The sequence below is a fragment of the Schistocerca nitens genome, chromosome 4, assembly GCF_023898315.1.
Source record: "Schistocerca nitens isolate TAMUIC-IGC-003100 chromosome 4, iqSchNite1.1, whole genome shotgun sequence".
Taxonomy (NCBI): domain Eukaryota; kingdom Metazoa; phylum Arthropoda; class Insecta; order Orthoptera; family Acrididae; genus Schistocerca; species Schistocerca nitens.
This window is the reverse complement of record NC_064617.1, coordinates 271,237,472-271,252,542: the sequence shown is the minus strand read 5'-3', so window position 1 is coordinate 271,252,542 and position 15,071 is coordinate 271,237,472. Positions and strand designations below refer to the sequence as shown.

Genomic DNA, 15,071 nt, shown 5'->3' with positions numbered 1-15,071 from the left:
CGACAGAGTACTGATGGACAATCCGACGAACTGACCCCAGCTCTTCGGTGTTAGTAATAAGCACACTGATATCGTCGGCATAGGCGTGGCAGACCGTTTTTGTGTTTAACGTTTGCAACCCGTGTAAAGTTACGTAAAACTTTTTAAGAAGTGGCTCTATAGCGATCGAGAATACCGTCATAGAAAGGGGGCACCCTTGTCGCACTGCCTGTCGTATGGGCACGGGGGCGGTTAACTGGCCGTTAACCTTCACGCGTGAAGACGTTCCGCAGATACATTTCTGAATAAGCTGTCGAAAACGCTGGTTGAATCCCATCTGACTCATTGTGCGCAATAAAAAGCCGTGATTAACTCTATCAAACGCCTTATCAAAGTCGAGAAACAATAGCGCCAAATCAGTGTTGGTAATCCAAGTTAAATAAGTCAGGTCGCGATATTCACACAGGGCATTTAACATCGATCGACCACTGACTGCACTCATCTGATAAGGGCCAAGTACTTTGCCAAGAAGTACTTTAAGCCTGGTGTTTATAATCCTAGTCAAGATCTTAAAATCGGAGTTAAGCAACGTAATTGGCCGAAAGTCATTTAACATAGTCGGATTGGATGTTTTGGGAACCAGGACAACCATTCCTTCCGTGAACTGCGGGGGGAAGGCAGGACGCGATAACAGGTCGTTATACATGGCGGTCAATTCGTCGCCGATCACATCCCAGAACCGTGAATAAAATTCGACCGGCAAGCCGTCTAAGCCGGCGGCTTTGTTCTTGGCAGCGCACGCAAGGATGGACTTAACTTCAGAGTTTGTGACATTGGCCAAGAGAGCAGCGTTATCATCCTGATCGACCGTGGAGGCGATGTCGTTTAAAAAATCGTCCCCCGCCGATAGATCGGTATCTGACTCGGAATAATGTTGTCGAAAATAATTGAAAACATGCGTCTTGATAGCACCCTGCTCATTGTACAGATTCCCGCCAGCATCCTTCAGATGAGCAATAATTTTTTGTTTACCACGTTTGGTTTCCCGTATGAGATGGAATAACGATGCGGACTCGTGGGCGACGTCATCAGAAGAGCGCGATCGTACCCGATTGCCAACAAGAGCTTCACGAACTAAAGCAGTAATTTTTGCTTTGATACGCTTGATGCGGATCAGATTGTCGGACAAAGCAGAGGGATCGCTGTACAGCTGGCGTAAACCGAGGAAATAAAATTCTAGAGACCGTTTCCTCCAATAAGCCCTGGTCCTGGCAAACTGGTAAATACATTTCTTAATCCGCGGCTTAACAAGCTCCGTCCACCAAAGAACGCGCTCCCTATACCGAGCTTGCCTCTGGAGGCACTGCTGCCAGGTGTCAACGAGGCAGCGCCGTAACTCCGCTTCATCTAACAGCGAGACATTCAGCTGCCACGTGCCGCGTCCCAAAAAGGTCTGCTGTCGCACATTCCGAATCGTTATATGGTATGCGGAGTGGTCACTGAAACTGAGCGGCCATAGTTCACAATCACGAATGGTATGTAAAAGATCTTGAGAAACATAAAACCTATCCAGACGGCTAGAAGAAGCAGCACTTACATAGGTATAGCCCATCGTGTGTGGTCGAAGATGACACCAACTATCTTGTAAATGCAGTCCATCTGTTAACATTAGTAGCTCGGGACAAAAATTAAAATTCGGACTTTGATCTTCTTTGCGTAAAACGCAGTTGAAATCCCCACCCAGGATGAGCTTCAGACGCACGTTTGTCAATAAGGGCACAACTTCAGCCCTAAAAAAATCACTTCTGTCCCTTCTGCCAGCGGATCCTGTCGGGGCGTACACGTTCAGGAGAAGCAAATCCTGGAATTGGGCGGCAATGCCGCGTCCCGTGGCTAAAAGCGCTGTAGGTTGATAAGCGATGCCAGCTTTAAATAAAATCGCAGTGCCCGCCTCAGTGCCAAGATTTAATATGGCATCATACCCAGGTATTTCTCCAACCTTGGGTGACACAACTTCTTGGAAGAAAACTATATCTATATCGGCGGCATATAGATAGTCGGTCAAGCATTTAAGTTTGACATCGGATGCGATCCTATTTAAATTAACTGTGGCAAGTTTATAATCTTGCATGGTGGGGATAGAAAGGGTCCGGTTTATTCACTTTCGTCTGCCCAAGACTTGTCAGCTGGCGTATGCTGATGGCCAGTATCCATCAGCTCAGAACGCGGACGGTCGACATGCATCTCCATATCGGCCTCCCCCACGTGGCGCGCGACGGAACCCATTTCATCTGTGCCGCCGCGTTCACTGCCGTCTTTTCGGATCTGCTTTATAGTGCGCTGCAATTTCTTTTCCAGAGTGCGGATCTCCTCCTCACTCTGCTTTCGTGCCGACCGCTTAGATTTCCCGGTTCTCGGGGGAGGTGCGTCGCCGTCAGAAACGGTTTGGACGTCCGTCAAGAGACGGTGTGTAGAGCCTTCCTCAGATAGGTCACCGCCGAGAGGGAGGGGTGTGGGGGGTGCCACGTCAGAGGGGCAAGAAACGCGCGACCTGTCGCCACCATCCGACAACTGCTTCAGCTCGACGGACGTAGTTGGAGTAGGGACGGGAGTCGGTCCTGCATGGTCGGCACGAAGGCCGACAGTCGGGGAAACCTGCAGGTGTACAGCGTGGCTGTCGATATCGGCGACATCACTACGAACGGGACATTCGGGGGTTGCCGCAGAGTTGTTTACAATGACCGCACCGGCGTCTGGGGTCACCGCAGCCGGTTGGTGGAGCGTCGGGTGTGTCGTAGGCGACTCCATCAATGTCTGCGCGTAAGACAACCGATTGCCATCGTGCCCATCGAGAGGTGTAAGACGATGTTGCATTCCTCGGCGACCCGCCCGGACACGGGGACAAGCAGATTTTAAATGGTCCGTAGAACCACAAATTACGCAAGTTCGCGGTTGTCCTTCGTACATCACCAGCGCCCGAAAACCCTGCACCAAAATGTTGGACGGGATGTGCTTCGTCAAATCAATTTTCGCATTCCGAACGCCGTTATCAACATTGAAATGTTTGTAACCCCTCCATTGTTCGGCATGAATTTGTAAGACATTACCGTAGGGAGACAACGCTTGCCGAATTCTATCGAAGCTAACTTCGAAAGGCAGATTAAATATACGGACGGTTCGTAGCCCTAGTCCAGCATGACTAACGGATACTTTACAAATTTCGCCTTTAGAATTCACAAAATCCGCTGTGCCCTCCGTGAGGGTCATAATACGAACGCAAGGATCGTCACTAATCAATTTTACATAAACAGCGTTCGCAAGAAAATCATACGAAAACCCAAGAACTTCGTCATCTCGCAGTCCCAATCGATCGTAAAACCAGTCAACGAGTTCGTGAACCTGTGGTCGTTCAAATCCATACGGAAATCCAAATCGTAGCGTGTAACGTCTCAACTCATCTTCCATCACTTTCTTGAAGGAGTACTTACAGTACCAACAGCTGCGTGCGCCCTTAAGCACAGGCGAAGCGACCACAACCGCACGTCTGCACACGGCCGCGGCTGCGGCGGAACTGATGCAACCGTCATTTGTTTTTTCGAGATACTGAAAAATGAAGGGGGCAGCCGGGATTGAACCGGGGACCTCTCGATCTGCAGTCGAATGCTCTACGACTGAGCTATACCCCCTTTCACGATCTTTCTATTCCCATAACTTAAGGAAAAATATTATACTCTGCCTGGCTAAAGACGTCTAATCGAGCAAAATATTGCGTAATCATTATCTCTCAGTTATATATTAGCGTTAAACGATATAAATATCAAAAATACTAGACAGTTCGCGCCTGGAGAAAGTGTGAGTCGGCGCCTACACTTTAATGTCAGAACGCGAAAATTGCACTAGTAGCTTTTTTCAAGCAAGTTCTGTTCGTCCGTTCTCTGTAATCGTTTGGTATCTGATTAAACTGACATACTCGCCTATGGCTTTCGTAAACGAAAATTTCACTGTGACCCCGACGTGATTTGAACACGCAACCTTCTGATCTGGAGTCAGACGCGCTACCGTTGCGCCACGGAGTCGACGCTGCTGAGGTCTTGTCATGAATAGGTTCCTCGAACACTTACTGTACCGTTCAAACCTAAGAAATAATGACAGTAGGATCCACGAGAGACTCGTCCCAGATGTAGTTGCTCTGGCGGGGGTGTAACTCAGTGGTAGAGTGTCTGCTTCGCATGCAGAAAGTCCTGGGTTCAAATCCCAGCTCCTCCAATTTTTGTTTCTCCGTGCAGCAGTACACGAAAACTTTTGCCTATCACCATATTCTATAAAATTCAGTGTACAAGATTCTTCCCCCAAGCAAGTGGATTTCGTACAGTTCGACCGCATGGCGGGAGGACGATGACCTGCAAGAGCCTGGGCTGCGATCCCCCCATTGAAATGTTGCTCCAAAGCCTTCGGTATGGCGTGCGGAGTGCATCTGAAACATGTTATTTGCAACTCACCGCGACAACCGTCATTTGTTTTTTCGAGATACTGAAAAATGAAGGGGGCACCCGGGATTGAACCGGGGACCTCTCGATCTGCAGTCGAATGCTCTACGACTGAGCTATACCCCCTTTCACGATCTTTCTATTCCCATAACTTAAGGAAAAATATTATACTCTGCCTGGCTAAAGACGTCTAATCGAGCAAAATATTGCGTAATCATTATCTCTCAGTTATATATTAGCGTTAAACGATATAAATATCAAAAATACTAGACAGTTCGCGCCTGGAGAAAGTGTGAGTCGGCGCCTACACTTTAATGTCAGAACGCGAAAATTGCACTAGTAGCTTTTTTCAAGCAAGTTCTGTTCGTCCGTTCTCTGTAATCGTTTGGTATCTGATTAAACTGACATACTCGCCTATGGCTTTCGTAAACGAAAATTTCACTGTGACCCCGACGTGATTTGAACACGCAACCTTCTGATCTGGAGTCAGACGCGCTACCGTTGCGCCACGGAGTCGACGCTGCTGATGTCTTGTCATGAATAGGTTCCTCGAACACTTACTGTACCGTTCAAACCTAAGAAATAATGACAGTAGGATCCACGAGAGACTCGTCCCAGATGTAGTTGCTCTGGCGGGGGTGTAACTCAGTGGTAGAGTGTCTGCTTCGCATGCAGAAAGTCCTGGGTTCAAATCCCAGCTCCTCCAATTTTTGTTTCTCCGTGCAGCAGTACACGAAAACTTTTGCCTATCACCATATTCTATAAAATTCAGTGTACAAGATTCTTCCCCCAAGCAAGTGGATTTCGTACAGTTCGACCGCATGGCGGGAGGACGATGACCTGCAAGAGCCTGGGCTGCGATCCCCCCATTGAAATGTTGCTCCAAAGCCTTCGGTATGGCGTGCGGAGTGCATCTGAAACATGTTATTTGCAACTCACCGCGACAACCGTCATTTGTTTTTTCGAGATACTGAAAAATGAAGGGGGCACCCGGGATTGAACCGGGGACCTCTCGATCTGCAGTCGAATGCTCTACGACTTTTTTTTTTTTTTATTTGAAAAATAGATCTGCCACTTTTTTTTTTCTTCCTTGTTCTCTTCGATTTACCTCTTGTTTCTTTTTCTTAGTTTATTGTGTTCATTGTGGAAAAGTTAGAGGTGACAGCGAGATTCAGGCCTGCGGAAGCAAAGTGGGCAGGGGTCGAAGTCTGAGGCCTGGCCACGATGACTCCACCGTCCTGTTTCCGAATGTCACCTGTACAAGGGCGTCGTACTATCCCCTACTGTCTTGGTTCGTGGTCTCTCGTTCGTTTTTCTTGTGCGCCCTAAAGGTCCACGAAAACCTCAGTCCTGGTATAGAGAAGAAACATACATAAAAGCGGCAAATCCAGAAACAGTGTAAAAGAAAACGGCTCACACAGGTGACCTTAGCCAACACCCTCTCTTTCAAATGTCAGGCTAAGCATATTTGCAAAATCATCACGGAGGCCTGGCAATCGCAAGCGCTGCCAGTAAGCAGTAAGCATGTACTGCCGAAACGCTAGGTGTCCATCCTCTTCATGACAACTGTTGACAAAATGTACGAAATGGCCAATCAACCACATGACGGTATTGAGCTTCGTTCGCGGAAAAAAGGAAGAATCGGGCCTGACGATGATGTCAATAGTATAAGAGGCTTCAGCAGACCTAGTGACAAAAGCAAGTTGTTTCCTGAGCCAACGCCAATTAGCAAGGTGCCCACAGCAGGTGAATCGATGCTCAAGGGTATCCAGGAGACCACACCGAGTACAGTTGTCCGTGTCAGAAAGACCAATACGGTGCAGACGTACATTGGTGGGGACCAAATTATTAATTACCCTATACCATGTGGACGCCACAGCCATAGAGTGGATCGGCAGACTAACATTCTTCCAGACGTTCCTCCAGGACACGGATGGAGACGCCAGTTCTATTGGATTGGGACCGGCCAGCCCCTCCCAGCGGGCAATCAAGCCCTTGGTCGTTGGCACCGGTCGTCGCATGAAGACGTCACCGAGGTAACTCACCGCAATGTAAAATTCCCGGATGTGTTTCAACTGAAAATTGAGGCGACCGACATCGACAGGTGGAGCAAGGCTCTCCGGACGCACAACAGTAAAAAGCCTGGATGTAATTGAAGTCACCTCTTGCGTAACAATTAGAGTCGTACGGCGGACGTACAAAGCAGACGCCTTGCGAGTAATGTCAGAGAGGCCCAAGCCTCCGGAAATACGCGGTTTCGTCATAACCTCGTAACGTAACTTGAATAGATGGCCCTTCCATATAAATCTGCTAGACAATTGGCGCAACCTTTTCGCCACCATCATGGGAAGTGGGAACAGCTGAGCAACATAATAAGCTTTACATAGAACGTAGGTGTCTAAGATTCTGACTTTTTGCAAAATGGTAGCAGAGCGCTGCTCATGGACCATCAGAGCCCCCTGTATCTTCTCGGTGACAGATTTCCAATTAAGAGCCGCCATTTTTAGAGGACATCGATCAATGATAATCCCCAAGGACGTATGGCGATCGACAAAAGTGGCCCAAGGGACATCAGCATCGCGAAATCCCCGAATATCAAGGAACTTACATTTACCCTGATTGAGCCGCGCTCCAGAGACACGACAGTATGCATCAACTGCCCCTTTCAACAACGGGATATCATCACGTTGACGGAGGAGAACAACGACATCATCCGCATATGCCTTAACACTGAGCTTTCCACCAGAGGGGGTCATACCATGAAGCTTGAGAACAATAGTCCGAAGCAGCGGTTCCAGGGACAATACGAATAAAGACATAGAGAGCGGACTACCCTGAGGCACCCCGCGGCGGATAGCAATGGGCGGCGTCAGCTGCCCATTGACTGACACCCGAGCAGTTATTCCCCTATACAAATTGCCAAGAACACCACGTGATGAAGCGTTAAAACCTATTGTACCTAAAACACGATCTAAAAACACATGACTGACGTGATCAAAAGCCTTATAAAAATCAAGGAAAGCAAAGGCACAATGTACGTTTGTAACCGCCGCAACCGAGATAACATCCCGATATTCGGCTACTGGGGTCAGAATAGATCTATCATGAAAACAACATTGATGTGCACCAATCACACCCCGAAGCAGAGAAGACAACCGGCTATTGAGCGCTCTAGCAGCTGTCTTGTAGTCAAAGTTCAGCAATGTGAGCGGACGAAGATTGGCAGCAGATAAACGACCAGAGGACTTCGGAATTAAAACAATTTTCCCCACTTTAAAATCGGCAGGCACATCCATCCCCCTGACAATCTCATTTATAATCTGCGTAAAAATGCCACCCAAAAGAGGCCAAAAACGGAGATAAAATTCTTTAGGCAGGCCGTCTGGACCCGGCGATTTACTGGACGGAGAGCGAGCAATAAAATCGAAAACATCATCTACCTGGAACTCCTGGAGAAATTCGCCGTTCGCGTCAGGCGCGATCGTCGCAGTTAGATCCCCAAGGACATCATCCGAAAGAGACTCACCAGAATCATCGGCAGAATAGAGACTAGCGTAATACTGATGGAGAGCACGAACCATTTCCTCCTGTGCAATAAGCTGCCGTCCATCATCCACCGTAAGAGAAGAGATGAAGGAGCGACGACGACGAGTCTGATGCCGTAGCAGGTGGTACAAGGAGGTCAGTTCACCTTCAACAAGAGAGTGAGGTTTCGACTTAACTCGCAGACCATCCATCTGTCGTCGTTTAAGGCTCAAGAGCTTGGCTTTAATACGACGAACATCATGGATCCGCAGAGGAGAGGTACCCGCCGCATCATATAGTTCACGCAGAACAGAGTAGTAATATTCATACGTGTTCTTAAAATCACGCGCCCTTGCAGCACAGTAAAAAATCAAAGTCTGACGAATCTTGGGCTTGGCAAACGCAGTCCACCATACCAGCAAGGAGGGGTAACGCGGGACAGAGCGAAGACATCGCTCCCACACGGCACTTACAACATCATCTATAGCACTGTCGGCAAGGTGGGAAACATTTAACATCCACTGGGAACGATAAAGTTTTGCAGGTTGGTGACTAAGATTTATAGTTGCAGTAAAAGCACAATGGTCAGAAAAACTAGTAGGAATAACGTCGACAGAAAGAATTTTATCACATAAAAATTCAGAGAAGTAGAATCTGTCGAGTCTACTGCATGAGGACGCGGTAAAAAACGTATATTTCACCAGGGTGGGATATTTGTGTTCCCAAACGTCACGCAGATGCATCGTACGAACTAAGTCATGTAAATCGCGGCAATAATTAAAATTGGGAGACTGGTCTTCAGGGCGTAAAACACAATTAAAATCGCCTCCGAGCAGGAGACTCCGAGGACTCTGGCGCAAAAGATAAATAAGCTCTTCCTTATAAAAGCGCGATCGAGTCACAGTGTGACCCGAACCAGAGGGGGCATACAAAACAACGAGGCGGAGATCAAAAAGACGACAACCAATCCCACGGCCAGAGTCAAGGAATTCAATGTCAGTAATAGGAATGCCCTCTCGAAAGAAAAGAGCAGTTCCTGTTGAATATTCCGGCGCGACATTAAAAACAGTTTGAAATCCAGGTAGAGAGAGATCAGAAAACAACACTTCCTGCAAAAACACTACGTCCGCACAGGCGTCGTAAATAAACTGCCGCAAAGAGGCAATGCGAACGTCGGACTCAATACGGTTAACATTTAAGGTAAGAAAGGTGTATGCTTGAACCATAGAGAGAAAAGCGAGAGAGGAAATCACCTACAGCGACGCACCAACGTCACAGTCCATAGCAGGGGCGACGGAGGCATCCGAGGGAGGGGGACTGCTACCCCGTTCCGCGGAACCCTTACGCTTCGGTTTTTTACGAACAGCATTAACGTTCGGCTGAACGCGTAACTTGCGTCGGCTGACGGGCAAGGAAGCTTCAGCCGCCGGTGACGTAGGAGGGTCAAGTTCTGTATCCGACACCACCCGCGCCGGTCCACATGCGGGATCCGGGGTCGCGGGGGAAACATCCGACAAAACGGAATGGTCAACACCGACACTAGCATCCGGCAAACATGGACTGCACGGAGGCGAAACGTGAGCAGGAAGGTCCGAGGCCGCAAAGTTGGAAGGAAGCGGAGCAGCACCGCTGGCAGAGGTATGGGGCAGCGAAGCAGGAAGTTGTCGCGGCTCCACTTGTTGTGACAACGAAGTCGGTTCTGAAGACGGCGCCAACAGGCCCGACCGACAATCCGACTCGAGAGAAGCTGTGTCGGAGGCCGGAGGGGCGCCAGCAGCCGCCACCGGAACCGCTACCTCAGGAGGGCAGGGAGCAGCTTCAGTACACAGTGGCTCGGAGGATGCCGGTCGCTCGGACTGGGGCATCTCAGGGAGATCCTCATCCGTACTATTGCCATCGTGCGGGCGACGCCTCTTATTATTCAAAAGTGGCACACCCACCTGAGGGACAGACGGAACAACATCAGATTTAGCACGCAAAGGAGGAAATTCTGTGTCAGGGGTGCGCAAAACCTGTGGCGGGGCGCTACTACCAGTGGACTGTGCTACACCCAGAGCAGAACCACCTGTAACGAGGTCGGCGACCGTTAACTTGCGACGCTGTTCGAGAGAATTTTTTAAAACAAATACCCTCCGCGGACAGTCGGTACGCACGTGACCACTTTCATTGCACAAAAAACAGGTGCCAACCTGACCACTATATGTTACATGGACACGATATCCACCGATCTGCAGGTGAGATGGAATATTCTGCTTAACGTGCATTTCGACTGAACGAATACCACTGTAACATTGCAGGCGATGTTGGCTTGACCAGCGTTCAAGGCGAATGCTCTTTACATCACCATACTTTTGTAGCCCCTCCTTAAGATAGACATTATCCACCTCCGGTGGAAGGTTGTAAACACGAACACTGGTGTACGTAATGGAAGCATTGGAAAGCAGCACGGTACTTACAGAATTATCCCGATGCCGAAAGAGAACTTGATGACCATATTTAGAAAGAATTTTATCAACCTGAAGTGGGTCCATAAACTTAACAAAGAAAACATACAGTTCGGTATCAAAATAAGCAGTGTGCACCTGATCCGAATGAACACCAAAGCTATCGACCAACCAGTCATGGATCTCAAGGGAACTAGGTTGCACATGGCGGGTTGACTTGTCAAAAGTAAAACTAACTGTAGCCTGACGAGGAATAACCTGGGACGACATTTTCAAACTATGCGGTCGAAACCGCTACACAAAACACACTGAAAGAAGGACAGAAAGTAACACAAGGTACGAAACAACGACGGAGAAACACTCACAGACGTTGCAACACAACACGTAAACAAAAACGATAGTCCACTATACGTAACGCTACGGCGGAGCGGAAGACTAGGCACGTCCACACTGCACGGCGTCTCAAGCGGAACTTTGAACACGCAACCTTCTGATCTGGAGTCAGACGCGCTACCGTTGCGCCACGGAGTCGACGCTGCTGATGTCTTGTCATGAATAGGTTCCTCGAACACTTACTGTACCGTTCAAACCTAAGAAATAATGACAGTAGGATCCACGAGAGACTCGTCCCAGATGTAGTTGCTCTGGCGGGGGTGTAACTCAGTGGTAGAGTGTCTGCTTCGCATGCAGAAAGTCCTGGGTTCAAATCCCAGCTCCTCCAATTTTTGTTTCTCCGTGCAGCAGTACACGAAAACTTTTGCCTATCACCATATTCTATAAAATTCAGTGTACAAGATTCTTCCCCCAAGCAAGTGGATTTCGTACAGTTCGACCGCATGGCGGGAGGACGATGACCTGCAAGAGCCTGGGCTGCGATCCCCCCATTGAAATGTTGCTCCAAAGCCTTCGGTATGGCGTGCGGAGTGCATCTGAAACATGTTATTTGCAACTCACCGCGACAACCGTCATTTGTTTTTTCGAGATACTGAAAAATGAAGGGGGCACCCGGGATTGAACCGGGGACCTCTCGATCTGCAGTCGAATGCTCTACGACTGAGCTATACCCCCTTTCACGATCTTTCTATTCCCATAACTTAAGGAAAAATATTATACTCTGCCTGGCTAAAGACGTCTAATCGAGCAAAATATTGCGTAATCATTATCTCTCAGTTATATATTAGCGTTAAACGATATAAATATCAAAAATACTAGACAGTTCGCGCCTGGAGAAAGTGTGAGTCGGCGCCTACACTTTAATGTCAGAACGCGAAAATTGCACTAGTAGCTTTTTTCAAGCAAGTTCTGTTCGTCCGTTCTCTGTAATCGTTTGGTATCTGATTAAACTGACATACTCGCCTATGGCTTTCGTAAACGAAAATTTCACTGTGACCCCGACGTGATTTGAACACGCAACCTTCTGATCTGGAGTCAGACGCGCTACCGTTGCGCCACGGAGTCGACGCTGCTGAGGTCTTGTCATGAATAGGTTCCTCGAACACTTACTGTACCGTTCAAACCTAAGAAATAATGACAGTAGGATCCACGAGAGACTCGTCCCAGATGTAGTTGCTCTGGCGGGGGTGTAACTCAGTGGTAGAGTGTCTGCTTCGCATGCAGAAAGTCCTGGGTTCAAATCCCAGCTCCTCCAATTTTTGTTTCTCCGTGCAGCAGTACACGAAAACTTTTGCCTATCACCATATTCTATAAAATTCAGTGTACAAGATTCTTCCCCCAAGCAAGTGGATTTCGTACAGTTCGACCGCATGGCGGGAGGACGATGACCTGCAAGAGCCTGGGCTGCGATCCCCCCATTGAAATGTTGCTCCAAAGCCTTCGGTATGGCGTGCGGAGTGCATCTGAAACATGTTATTTGCAACTCACCGCGACAACCGTCATTTGTTTTTTCGAGATACTGAAAAATGAAGGGGGCACCCGGGATTGAACCGGGGACCTCTCGATCTGCAGTCGAATGCTCTACGACTGAGCTATACCCCCTTTCACGATCTTTCTATTCCCATAACTTAAGGAAAAATATTATACTCTGCCTGGCTAAAGACGTCTAATCGAGCAAAATATTGCGTAATCATTATCTCTCAGTTATATATTAGCGTTAAACGATATAAATATCAAAAATACTAGACAGTTCGCGCCTGGAGAAAGTGTGAGTCGGCGCCTACACTTTAATGTCAGAACGCGAAAATTGCACTAGTAGCTTTTTTCAAGCAAGTTCTGTTCGTCCGTTCTCTGTAATCGTTTGGTATCTGATTAAACTGACATACTCGCCTATGGCTTTCGTAAACGAAAATTTCACTGTGACCCCGACGTGATTTGAACACGCAACCTTCTGATCTGGAGTCAGACGCGCTACCGTTGCGCCACGGAGTCGACGCTGCTGAGGTCTTGTCATGAATAGGTTCCTCGAACACTTACTGTACCGTTCAAACCTAAGAAATAATGACAGTAGGATCCACGAGAGACTCGTCCCAGATGTAGTTGCTCTGGCGGGGGTGTAACTCAGTGGTAGAGTGTCTGCTTCGCATGCAGAAAGTCCTGGGTTCAAATCCCAGCTCCTCCAATTTTTGTTTCTCCGTGCAGCAGTACACGAAAACTTTTGCCTATCACCATATTCTATAAAATTCAGTGTACAAGATTCTTCCCCCAAGCAAGTGGATTTCGTACAGTTCGACCGCATGGCGGGAGGACGATGACCTGCAAGAGCCTGGGCTGCGATCCCCCCATTGAAATGTTGCTCCAAAGCCTTCGGTATGGCGTGCGGAGTGCATCTGAAACATGTTATTTGCAACTCACCGCGACAACCGTCATTTGTTTTTTCGAGATACTGAAAAATGAAGGGGGCACCCGGGATTGAACCGGGGACCTCTCGATCTGCAGTCGAATGCTCTACGACTGAGCTATACCCCCTTTCACGATCTTTCTATTCCCATAACTTAAGGAAAAATATTATACTCTGCCTGGCTAAAGACGTCTAATCGAGCAAAATATTGCGTAATCATTATCTCTCAGTTATATATTAGCGTTAAACGATATAAATATCAAAAATACTAGACAGTTCGCGCCTGGAGAAAGTGTGAGTCGGCGCCTACACTTTAATGTCAGAACGCGAAAATTGCACTAGTAGCTTTTTTCAAGCAAGTTCTGTTCGTCCGTTCTCTGTAATCGTTTGGTATCTGATTAAACTGACATACTCGCCTATGGCTTTCGTAAACGAAAATTTCACTGTGACCCCGACGTGATTTGAACACGCAACCTTCTGATCTGGAGTCAGACGCGCTACCGTTGCGCCACGGAGTCGACGCTGCTGAGGTCTTGTCATGAATAGGTTCCTCCAACACTTACTGTACCGTTCAAACCTAAGAAATAATGACAGTAGGATCCACGAGAGACTCGTCCCAGATGTAGTTGCTCTGGCGGGGGTGTAACTCAGTGGTAGAGTGTCTGCTTCGCATGCAGAAAGTCCTGGGTTCAAATCCCAGCTCCTCCAATTTTTGTTTCTCCGTGCAGCAGTACACGAAAACTTTTGCCTATCACCATATTCTATAAAATTCAGTGTACAAGATTCTTCCCCCAAGCAAGTGGATTTCGTACAGTTCGACCGCATGGCGGGAGGACGATGACCTGCAAGAGCCTGGGCTGCGATCCCCCCATTGAAATGTTGCTCCAAAGCCTTCGGTATGGCGTGCGGAGTGCATCTGAAACATGTTATTTGCAACTCACCGCGACAACCGTCATTTGTTTTTTCGAGATACTGAAAAATGAAGGGGGCACCCGGGATTGAACCGGGGACCTCTCGATCTGCAGTCGAATGCTCTACGACTGAGCTATACCCCCTTTCACGATCTTTCTATTCCCATAACTTAAGGAAAAATATTATACTCTGCCTGGCTAAAGACGTCTAATCGAGCAAAATATTGCGTAATCATTATCTCTCAGTTATATATTAGCGTTAAACGATATAAATATCAAAAATACTAGACAGTTCGCGCCTGGAGAAAGTGTGAGTCGGCGCCTACACTTTAATGTCAGAACGCGAAAATTGCACTAGTAGCTTTTTTCAAGCAAGTTCTGTTCGTCCGTTCTCTGTAATCGTTTGGTATCTGATTAAACTGACATACTCGCCTATGGCTTTCGTAAACGAAAATTTCACTGTGACCCCGACGTGATTTGAACACGCAACCTTCTGATCTGGAGTCAGACGCGCTACCGTTGCGCCACGGAGTCGACGCTGCTGAGGTCTTGTCATGAATAGGTTCCTCGAACACTTACTGTACCGTTCAAACCTAAGAAATAATGACAGTAGGATCCACGAGAGACTCGTCCCAGATGTAGTTGCTCTGGCGGGGGTGTAACTCAGTGGTAGAGTGTCTGCTTCGCATGCAGAAAGTCCTGGGTTCAAATCCCAGCTCCTCCAATTTTTGTTTCTCCGTGCAGCAGTACACGAAAACTTTTGCCTATCACCATATTCTATAAAATTCAGTGTACAAGATTCTTCCCCCAAGCAAGTGGATTTCGTACAGTTCGACCGCATGGCGGGAGGACGATGACCTGCAAGAGCCTGGGCTGCGATCCCCCCATTGAAATGTTGCTCCAAAGCCTTCGGTATGGCGTGCGGAGTGCA

The 15,071-nt window shown here is 48.0% G+C and overlaps 19 non-coding genes across 19 annotated transcripts; 7 read left to right on the top strand and 12 right to left on the bottom strand.

Annotated features, from left to right (window-relative positions):
* Positions 1-3,593: 3,593 nt before the first annotated feature.
* On the bottom strand, positions 3,594-3,665 carry Trnac-gca (transfer RNA cysteine (anticodon GCA)). Its single transcript has one exon. It is a non-coding gene; the product is annotated as a tRNA-Cys (tRNA).
* A 318-nt stretch (positions 3,666-3,983) lies between these two features.
* Trnaw-cca (transfer RNA tryptophan (anticodon CCA)) lies at positions 3,984-4,055 on the bottom strand. The gene has a single exon. It is a non-coding gene; the product is annotated as a tRNA-Trp (tRNA).
* A 118-nt stretch (positions 4,056-4,173) lies between these two features.
* On the top strand, positions 4,174-4,245 carry Trnaa-cgc (transfer RNA alanine (anticodon CGC)). The gene has a single exon. It is a non-coding gene; the product is annotated as a tRNA-Ala (tRNA).
* A 275-nt stretch (positions 4,246-4,520) lies between these two features.
* Trnac-gca (transfer RNA cysteine (anticodon GCA)) lies at positions 4,521-4,592 on the bottom strand. Its single transcript has one exon. It is a non-coding gene; the product is annotated as a tRNA-Cys (tRNA).
* A 318-nt stretch (positions 4,593-4,910) lies between these two features.
* Trnaw-cca (transfer RNA tryptophan (anticodon CCA)) lies at positions 4,911-4,982 on the bottom strand. The gene has a single exon. It is a non-coding gene; the product is annotated as a tRNA-Trp (tRNA).
* Positions 4,983-5,100: 118 nt separating this feature from the next.
* Trnaa-cgc (transfer RNA alanine (anticodon CGC)) lies at positions 5,101-5,172 on the top strand. The gene has a single exon. It is a non-coding gene; the product is annotated as a tRNA-Ala (tRNA).
* Positions 5,173-11,084: 5,912 nt separating this feature from the next.
* Trnaa-cgc (transfer RNA alanine (anticodon CGC)) lies at positions 11,085-11,156 on the top strand. Its single transcript has one exon. It is a non-coding gene; the product is annotated as a tRNA-Ala (tRNA).
* Positions 11,157-11,431: 275 nt separating this feature from the next.
* On the bottom strand, positions 11,432-11,503 carry Trnac-gca (transfer RNA cysteine (anticodon GCA)). Its single transcript has one exon. It is a non-coding gene; the product is annotated as a tRNA-Cys (tRNA).
* Positions 11,504-11,821: 318 nt separating this feature from the next.
* Positions 11,822-11,893, bottom strand: Trnaw-cca (transfer RNA tryptophan (anticodon CCA)). The gene has a single exon. It is a non-coding gene; the product is annotated as a tRNA-Trp (tRNA).
* Positions 11,894-12,011: 118 nt separating this feature from the next.
* Trnaa-cgc (transfer RNA alanine (anticodon CGC)) lies at positions 12,012-12,083 on the top strand. The gene has a single exon. It is a non-coding gene; the product is annotated as a tRNA-Ala (tRNA).
* Positions 12,084-12,358: 275 nt separating this feature from the next.
* Positions 12,359-12,430, bottom strand: Trnac-gca (transfer RNA cysteine (anticodon GCA)). The gene has a single exon. It is a non-coding gene; the product is annotated as a tRNA-Cys (tRNA).
* Positions 12,431-12,748: 318 nt separating this feature from the next.
* On the bottom strand, positions 12,749-12,820 carry Trnaw-cca (transfer RNA tryptophan (anticodon CCA)). Its single transcript has one exon. It is a non-coding gene; the product is annotated as a tRNA-Trp (tRNA).
* A 118-nt stretch (positions 12,821-12,938) lies between these two features.
* Positions 12,939-13,010, top strand: Trnaa-cgc (transfer RNA alanine (anticodon CGC)). The gene has a single exon. It is a non-coding gene; the product is annotated as a tRNA-Ala (tRNA).
* Positions 13,011-13,285: 275 nt separating this feature from the next.
* Positions 13,286-13,357, bottom strand: Trnac-gca (transfer RNA cysteine (anticodon GCA)). Its single transcript has one exon. It is a non-coding gene; the product is annotated as a tRNA-Cys (tRNA).
* A 318-nt stretch (positions 13,358-13,675) lies between these two features.
* Trnaw-cca (transfer RNA tryptophan (anticodon CCA)) lies at positions 13,676-13,747 on the bottom strand. Its single transcript has one exon. It is a non-coding gene; the product is annotated as a tRNA-Trp (tRNA).
* Positions 13,748-13,865: 118 nt separating this feature from the next.
* Trnaa-cgc (transfer RNA alanine (anticodon CGC)) lies at positions 13,866-13,937 on the top strand. Its single transcript has one exon. It is a non-coding gene; the product is annotated as a tRNA-Ala (tRNA).
* Positions 13,938-14,212: 275 nt separating this feature from the next.
* Trnac-gca (transfer RNA cysteine (anticodon GCA)) lies at positions 14,213-14,284 on the bottom strand. The gene has a single exon. It is a non-coding gene; the product is annotated as a tRNA-Cys (tRNA).
* Positions 14,285-14,602: 318 nt separating this feature from the next.
* Trnaw-cca (transfer RNA tryptophan (anticodon CCA)) lies at positions 14,603-14,674 on the bottom strand. Its single transcript has one exon. It is a non-coding gene; the product is annotated as a tRNA-Trp (tRNA).
* A 118-nt stretch (positions 14,675-14,792) lies between these two features.
* On the top strand, positions 14,793-14,864 carry Trnaa-cgc (transfer RNA alanine (anticodon CGC)). Its single transcript has one exon. It is a non-coding gene; the product is annotated as a tRNA-Ala (tRNA).
* Positions 14,865-15,071: the final 207 nt, after the last annotated feature.